The following is an 8820-nucleotide window of genomic DNA, read 5'->3' on the forward strand; positions in this document are numbered from 1 at the left end:
TTGTTTCTGCCACTTCTAAGGGAAGCCTCAAGGACCCCAGGATGTTCTCAGACTGAGCTGAAGGGAAAACTCAGGGCACTACAGGGTGGAGTATTGGCCACCTGTATAGACCCATCCTTCAGAAATCACTTCCAGGATCTAGGACCTTCTGCAGCCCTGCCCATGGCACAGTGGCTGGCCCGTCCGCGGTGGACCTTTCCATTCACTGGGTCACTGCCCCTCTTCTCCTGTGGGTTGCTGTCATGAGCTTGTCTTCAGCCACGATCGTCTCTTCTGAGGGGATTCTCTGTAGCCTGTGGCTATGGAAACGGCCCTGAAGAGCCCCCCAGTCTTGGCTTCTGTGAACTCCCAGACATCCATCTCATGTAAATTCTCAGATTTAAGAATTCATCACTAGCGCTTGCCTAGCCTGTGCAATGCCCTGGGTTGGATTCCCAGCACCTCAAAGGAAAATAATAATAATAATAATTACTCTCCATACAGCTGAGATAATTTATCCATAATAAACAGCACCTGGTATGGTCCTTATAATCCAAGCGATCACTAGCAGAGTTAAAACCCAAGCTTGAAGCTCCATATCCCTGGGTGGAGAGAGAAGCTGGGGACTAACTGAGATGGCTGGTGACTGCACTGGTACCCATGGGACTGAGTGTGGCCCCTGGTCCAGGAACCTGGCGGTGCATAGGGGTCAAGTAAGATCCACAGTCCATGCCCGCAAAGTAGGAAGTTGAGCCAGCATATCCTTGACTATAACCCGAAGCCTGAGTGTAGGTCATGGGATAGGACTCTGCATGCAGGAGGAGGAGGTAGACACAGGAGCACTGCTGCTGGCAGTAGTTGGGACTGAGGTGCTGGAGGAGGGAGTGAACTGGCCACTTGTTCCACTCTCTGAACTCACTTCCCCGGCTGGAGAAGTCTTCTTTTTGACAGGTCTCACTTCGTTTTGACCTCCATTCTGCTGTTGCTGCTGTTGTTGGCTGCACTTATCTTCAATTCTTAAACCACACCTGCACCCTGGACTCAGCCAAGTTGATTTTCAGTGCCACCTCCTCGAGCATGAAGATGTCTGGGTACCGGGTCTTGGCAAACAGTGCTTCCAGCACATCTAGCTGAGCCCGGATGAAGGGTCATCCTCTCCCGCCGCTGTTTCCAGGGGGTGGCTGGGTAGCCCACAGAGGGGTGCAGCAAGTCCATGCCCAAAGTGGTCAGACTCGGCCCATTGACTGCATAAGGCAGTTGCTTAAGATAAGACATCATGGTAAGGTTGTTTGGAGGTGCAAAGTCGGCCCAAATCGGGGGGACCCAGCCAGAAGGTCTGGATTCGCCTGGGGTGGACAGATTCAAGGTCCTTGGTGGGTGGTTTTGGACAGGTGGAACTAAGGGCAAAGCAAACAAATAAACAGAGGTGCTGGTTTACTGCTTCGCAGGCAGCAGCTTCCCCACGTCCACCACTAACTACAAAGCTTCCTCAACTTCTAAGTCTCTATGCACAGCAGGTCCTGACTTAGGGGACTCAATGCAGTGCAGGGGTCTGAGCTCCAGGGCTCCTGCCCCTCTGTGGCTGTTAATCCCAAGCGTTAAGACCCGCAGTGGTGACATGCCACCCTGGCTGCCCTGGGCTTGGTGACAGCTGCTCCCTTTTCTACCTTACAGGGCCCTGTGTTTCCCTGGGATGTCCCCTGGGCCCTGGAATTTCCCCTTCTATAAGCTCTGACATTTTCACTGCTGATTGCCAGACTTTACAAGTCTTTGCACCCAGAGCGTTTCCCAGAGCGTCCTCCACGCTGCCCAAGCCAGTAGCCCACTGCAGACAGGCAGAAAAACATGGTCACAACTCAAAATGCACTTAAGAGCAGTCAGACTTCTCGCCTATACGGTCAGGTTGCCCGCCGACCCCACTGCTCTCCAGCTGTTCGAAAGACAGCTGCTTCTCCACTTCCGATGGCTTTGCATCCTGATAAACCCATTGTGAGCTGCAAATATTGTCAAGTCAACAACATCTATCACACGCCCCACCTATGGCACATCCCAGAGCAGCGACACAGCTCCTAGACAGCATGGGCTGGGCACCTAGTGACTGGGCAGCCATCAAGGAACCGAAGCTTGCTGCTGCCAGTGTCTTGAGAGAGCACTGCTCATGTGTGTTACTAGGCCAGGTGATGATCAAGCTGTGAATTCCGAATTGCCATCTCTACTGAATGAGTATTGCTTCTATATTACACAGAACTGGAATTTCACAAGTTGAACCGTCTTAGGTGGAGGACTGTCCATACAGAGAACAGGGACAAGTGGCACCCATCTTTCCCCATTTGGCTTAGGACCTTGTCCTCAGCAACAAGCCACTCGGGTGCAGTGGCACAGGCCTGTAGTCCCAGTCACTCAGCCACTCGGAGGCTGAGGCAGGAGAATTGCTCTAGCCTAGGAGTTCAAGGGCAGCTGGATAAAATAGTGAGATTCCCATCTCAGACCAAAAAACAAAACCCCACAAGATCCCAGTGTCCATCACTGGCAACAGTGGATCGCAACTTGGACAGTATTTATGTGCCCTTGCATTAGCCTCTGTAGTGAGTGCTTTACACACAGTAACTCACTTGATTTCATCACAGTTCTGCAGGGAATGACCATGATACCGTTCACACTTTATATGTGCTGAGCCTGTAGGGTCCCAAGGTCTTTACCTTGACTGTGTGTCCCTGGCAAGTAAACAGGCTTGCCGGGATGATCTCAGGTCGTCCAGACTTCAGAGTCTGCTTATTTCCCGGACAGGAGAAGAAAAGCAAGATGTTGGAGTGGATGCCAAATGCTGGGCGTCTTCTGACCGCTGCTGCCTCGGAATCCACAGCGCTTGTGTTGTGAGATTTTGCTTTCCAGATTGAAATTGCTGAAGCCCAGGCCTCCGCCGCTCTGAGACACATACCCAATGGCTTGTCCCCAGAAACTTCGCAGCAGCTTGAGTACGGACTGTGGTCTATCACCTCCCTCATCTCTCCGGCTGCCCCCGGGCCCAGGTACAGCCCAGCTGCCAACCACAGGCTCTGTCTGTGTCCAAAGGACAGCTGGGTCTTGTGGGGCTCTTTGCCCCAGGTTCACAGACAAGTGGGCCTCTTCCCAAAATCCAGGTTGCCTTCCCACCCAGAGATAGCTCCAGGCCAGATTCTACTACCCTCTCCCTGGGGAGGGCTGGCCTTTATTCCGTGCCCAGTTGGGGCCCGTCAGATCAAGGGAGACCTCAGAGGACATTTTAGAGAGAGAGGGTCCCAAAAGGGGTCCGTGATGATCAATGCCAAAGCACTGGACACCTGGATGGGACTGTAAGAGGACACACTCGAGGATGTGGTCCTGACAGCGTCTGTCATCTGGTTGTCTCCTCTCGGGCCGCCCAATAACTTCCCCTTCGCTGGCTTTGTTCTCTCTTCCAAAGCCAGAAGTCCTAAAGAGACAAGTAGACATTTCCCACCACAGTGCACCCCTCCTACACCTGACAACTGACAAAGGTGCATGTCTGTGCTTGTCATTTCGTGGAGGCCAATGGCATTTTAAAAGGTTATTTCCCTTACAGTGAACGGCATAGTCCCGGGACAGGTACCTTGTGAGCGTCTTTATTCATGAGTCCCCATCTTCATCCCAGGATTGATGGGTGACAGCCACCCGCCCTGGGCCTCCCTGAGATCTGTTTACTGTAGTCTCCCAGGTCCACCCTTAATCAAAGGGGCCATGACTCTCAGACACATCTTTGGAATATTACTGAGCAACTCATTAAAATGCTAATAGCTTCTGTCCAGATGTATTGATCTTGATGTCAACTCTTCTACGAATAATAAAGAAAGTTGATTTTAAAAATTTTATCTTTCAACCATGCAGAGTGCTAAAGGGAGCCATGGGGCCTGAGGGGAAATAAGTCAACTTGGAAGCCTCCAGCTGAACAGGAATCAAGAGGAGAGGGTTCCAGCAGGCTGTGGGGTGAGAGGTATTACCGAGTGGACAGAGGTTGACGGGGAAAGACCCCAAATCCATGGATGATGGGTCTCTTTTTTCTAAACAAACTCATCCATAACCTGGAAAGATCTTCTGGCATTCCCTCGAAGTCTTAGCAATGGGGGTAGCAGTAAATCCAGACTGCAAGGAAGGAACACTCCAGGAGCTGGGCTCCCAAGACAGAGGCCTAGGCTGGGAGACTTCCAGTTTCTGCCTGGCTCCTGGATTTCTGCCACACTCACCTTTCTACCTTCTCATCTCTGAGAGGTCACAGCCGCCCCTCACTGGCCTTCTGCCTGGCCATTCCCCCTCAGAAAGGCCCTGCCAGGCTCCGAGGGGCACTGACTAAGCAAGGCTGGAGCTCTGTGCCCTTCCGCCCTCCACCAGCTGCTCCTCTGGAAGAGGCTTCCGGGATGCCCCTCCTCACACAATCCTGCCTTGCCCCCAGCCCCAGTCCCCCAGTGAGAGCCTGCTTGACTAGCAGATCCCAAATCCCTCTCTGACTCCACCCATATTTCTGTCTGTCTCCTCCCAGAAGGACGAATAGGGACAGTGTATCTATCTTACTGCAGGTCTATCATATTCCTCTCTGCAGTCCCACACCCAGGCCCAGGCTAACACACAGTAGGCACTGAATAAATGTTGGTCAAATATATAAATCAACAGTTTCCTAAAACCAGGAAGGAATCCTGGGATGCTCAGAGAGAATTAAGATGGAAAAGATCTCTACCAATAAAAGTAGAGCCAGGCATGGTTGCACACACCAATAATCTCAGCACTCTGGGAGGCTGAGGCAGGAGAACCGAACGTTTGAGTCCACCCTGGGCAACTCAGAGGCTTAGTGAGACCCTGTCTCAAAATAAGAAATGAAAATGGCAGGGGATGGAGCTCAGTGCAAAGGTCTTGAGTTCAGTTTCCAGTGCTAACAAAGAAAAGCTAAGTGGGAGAGAGGCTGGGGGAGGAAAGGCCCTAGACATGACTCTACCAAATCCAGGGAGGAGGGAGCAGTTTAGTTGGGATGCAAGTCTAGACCACCAGCTGCTGCCTGAGCTCAGTTGCAGTGGGAAATCCTCATGGGTCTGTGCCTCAGAACCTCAGGGCCAGGGTTTAACGTTCCCAGAAGACCAGCAACCGGAGGTGGCAGAGCCCAGGCCGGTCAGGAAAGGTATTGTCCATCCTGGCCAGCTGCTGTGATACCCCGTCAATGGGCCCATTGAGACCAAGCCCCGTTTTGCGTATTATTCTTAATAAACATTCCTCGCACAAGCCATAATGGCCCTTTCAAGGCTCCTGCTTTGAATGCGTGCGAATGACAGAGTGCCTTTGTGTACTCACAGGTAAAAATACACTGCCACCCTGTTGATATGAGGCGTACATATTTATAAATATTTATCACCGAGCCATGGCTGACATTTTCAAAATGCTGCATTTGAACTAGACTTTGGTTTTTTTTTTTTCTGTCTCCCAAGCTGAGAGGCCAGACGAGGTTAATTAATCCAATTTTGCCTAATAACATGCAGCATAATGATCTCCATGCTCTGGTTTATTTGTCCAGGGGGAGGGGCTCCAGGGAAGGTTTCAGTGTCTTGGGGAGGGGGGTCCCCAACTCAGGGTGGAGCCTGCCCACAGCACCTTCTGTAGCAGCAAGCTAGGAGCAGCTGGCTGAGTAACGTCCAGGTCTGGGCTTGGGTGACTCCAAGGGAGGGAACACATGGCTTGTGGAGCTTCTGCCCTGCCCCAGGAGATGCTCTGATGATTCAGAAATGACCTGCCAAGTGCACACTGAGGAGCTGGACCGGAACTCCTAGCTCGGAATGCTGTGGTCCGTATAAGGGTGCCAGGACCAGGACCTTGGGCTGAACAAGCATCGGGTCCACTAAGGCTCCACCAACGGCAATGCTTGGTCTCTAGCAAGCATGATGTGGTGACGCCAGTGCTTGACTTCTTGTGGTAGGTTGAGTTCACAAACGGTTGTGACTCCCTAATAAAGTATCTGCACCGAATCCTTGCCTCAGGCTCTGTTTTCTAAGGAACCTAGGCCGGGTTCCATAGAACGCAGAAGCCAAAAGAAATGGGAAGGAAAAGGTTTGGAAATGGAGGCCATGGAAGAGACAGAAGCCAAGATTGCTCAAAGCCCATTCAGTCAGTGTCACTAAGCTGCTGAATTAACATGGCCAGGCCAGCTGCCCCTCTGCACCTGGGCTACCAGAGGATCTGGGAGAGCTGGGGATTTAGTTCAGTGGCACCGTGCCAGCCTCGAAAGTGCAAGGTCCTGAGTTCGATCCCCGGTACCGAAGGGGGAAAAAAAAGAGCTGGGAAACCAGGCTGAGGGCCCTGGGTTCCAGCCTGTCTCAGCCCAGCCTGATGCCCCAGCAAGGCCTGTCCCCAGTCCCTTCCTTTCAAGGACGCATCCTTGTAGCTGCTAGGAAACCAAGCCCAGACAGAGAGCATCAGAGGGGCCCTCTTCCACACTGCGTTCGTTGTATTTAATAGTCAATGCAGATGCAGAACAGTTTTGCTGTCCTGCATGGATGGAAACATGACTGAGCGCATTGGGCAGGCTGCAGGCCCTGCCCTCTCAGGGTGGCTGGGCCCCTACTGGGCTCGGTTTTTTGTCCACAGGAGAATCTGTGAGGCCCAGCTGGCACCTTCCTAGCCAGCTCACACTGGGCATCCCCCAAAAGGGGGAAGAAAGTGGCTCCTTTCGAAGGCTCCTGATGAGGGGGGGGTTCTTTTGAGTCGATTAGCAATTAAATCCACAGACAGCTGCTCACTTCTGTGTTCAGTGCGGTGGCACACCCCTTTGATTCCAATGGCATCGTGTCTTTTCCAAAATTCTTTTCTGTGGACCGGACAGTTTGATTGCAGCTGTACAAGTTACAGATCTCTAGCAGTCTGCGATTAAGTTGAACCATATGAAACTGACCATTTTGTGAGTTGGAAATGGTTGGATATCAGCAGTTTCACGTGAGTCATTGTATTAGGTGGCCAGATTCCTGATTCCGGGGGTGGGGGGAAGGTAAGATGAGGCTTGGAGAAGACTAAGGAACAGATGGAGAGATCCAGTGAAGTCAGAGGAGAAGGAGGAACGGCATTAAATCAAGTGGTGCCAACAGTGACCACTTTTCCTACCAAGAGTTTAGTGTGGTTTTGAGGTCAGAATTTGACCCACATTCTTTTAACAAAAGGACCTTATTCCTACAATTAACACATTTCAAAGTAGATATTTAACAAGTGTTTGCTGACTGATGAATGAACACAGAGGTCAACGCGGGGCTACCAGCACCCCGTAATGAAGGCGCACGGAGGAAAACACAGATTGTTTGTCTAGGCCATAGCGGAGCTCAAGCCTCTGTGATTTCCAATGCAGAATCATCTGTCAGGCGGCCTTGAAGGAGAATGTTAACTCTCTTTTTGTTGCTATGGAAAAGGGGAATGATATTTATTCCATACAGGGCAGCACTAACGGGGGTTAAAGGTGATTGGTCATTGAAACGCTAAGGAAGGAAGACGGCACAATAAATACTAATTGTAATAACTGTTCCTGGCTTCTAAGAAAAATGCCTTTTAAAAAAAGAAGGAAGGAAGGAAAGAAAGAAAGAAAAATTCCTCCAAAAGAGAGCCTCCTGGGACAGCCTTGTTGTGTCACAGCCTTGTAATCTGAACAAACCCAGAGGGGAAAAGGTTTAGTGAGTTCATGACAGCAAAAGGACACAGGAAATCCTATACTTTAAAACTGTTCTTAGATAAATTAATTTCATGTTTCAACTGTCAAATTATCACGTTAATTAACATTACACAAAACTTGTAAGTAACTACACATTTCTTCAGTTTATGTGTAAAAATCTACATAGAAACCTGATAGAAAGGTCCTGCCAGCCCTGGGGCGTAACCCAGGTCCACACAGCAGTAGCTATTTCATCAGCAAGCCTGTGCCCCAGCAGATGGTTGTATCCTGCATAATTCAGCACTCCAGGACTCCAGGACTCCAACCCTGTGTCCCACAACCCTTGGTAGGGTCATCAGGAAACAGTGTTTCCTGAATTTTTAAGACAGCTTTACTGACACTCGAGTCCCTTCAGTTCTGTTTGCTCCCTACTTCTCCCAAACACACACACACACACACAGACTTTAACAGCTGACAGTGTGGCTCATGGTGTTTTAAACCCAGTCAGAACAAGCTGAGCAGGGGAGGGGCGGATCAGTTTAGCTTTCAGCCAGTCCTATAACCGGCAGTAATTGACACTCGAACTCATGACACATTGCATTCCTTCATATCTTGGCAGTAATTGAACACACACAAACCTGCCCTCATGGTGCCCCTGGAGTGTGCCACACGCCTGGAAGTAGCGAGGTTCAATTAACAGTGGCTACCTGTGAGAACCACCACTCACCGGCGCAGCCAAGGAGCCAGGACAGAGCAGGGAGTGACCAGCCAGCTGCTCAGCAGAATCACCCCACACCAGCATTTACAATCTGATTTTTCCAAGAAAACTTACATGCTTCTAATTACACCAATTAATTTTACCTAATAGCTTTGCTCATCTCTCATTCAAAGAGTTATTTGGCTAGAATTTCCAGAATAATCAACTGGGAGAAGTTGGCAATGACCCAGTGAAATGTCTGTGATATTTTTATATTAAAAACAGCAGATTAGAAACTGAATATGATCTGAAAGATGGCATTCAAGAAGAGAAAATGCAGCATAAACACGATGAAGTTCTTTTTCTTCTTCCGTGTGTTCCCCAAGCATACAGGTAGCGGCCCAGCACCTGCAAGGATTTGTGCAGAGGACGTAGACTCAAGTAAAAGGGTCGGGACACCGACATGGGACAAATACAGGAG

General features: G+C 50.3%; 1 pseudogene; it reads right to left on the reverse strand.

Annotated features, from left to right (window-relative positions):
• Positions 1 to 293: 293 nt before the first annotated feature.
• Positions 294 to 1360, reverse strand: LOC101716805 (homeobox protein OTX2 pseudogene; annotated as a pseudogene).
• Positions 1361 to 8820: the final 7460 nt, after the last annotated feature.

The sequence above is a fragment of the Heterocephalus glaber genome, unplaced genomic scaffold (assembly GCF_053883595.1).
Source record: "Heterocephalus glaber isolate CG9 unplaced genomic scaffold, H.glaber_assembly_v1.0 deba00000122, whole genome shotgun sequence".
NCBI classification, from domain to species: Eukaryota; Metazoa; Chordata; class Mammalia; order Rodentia; family Bathyergidae; genus Heterocephalus; species Heterocephalus glaber.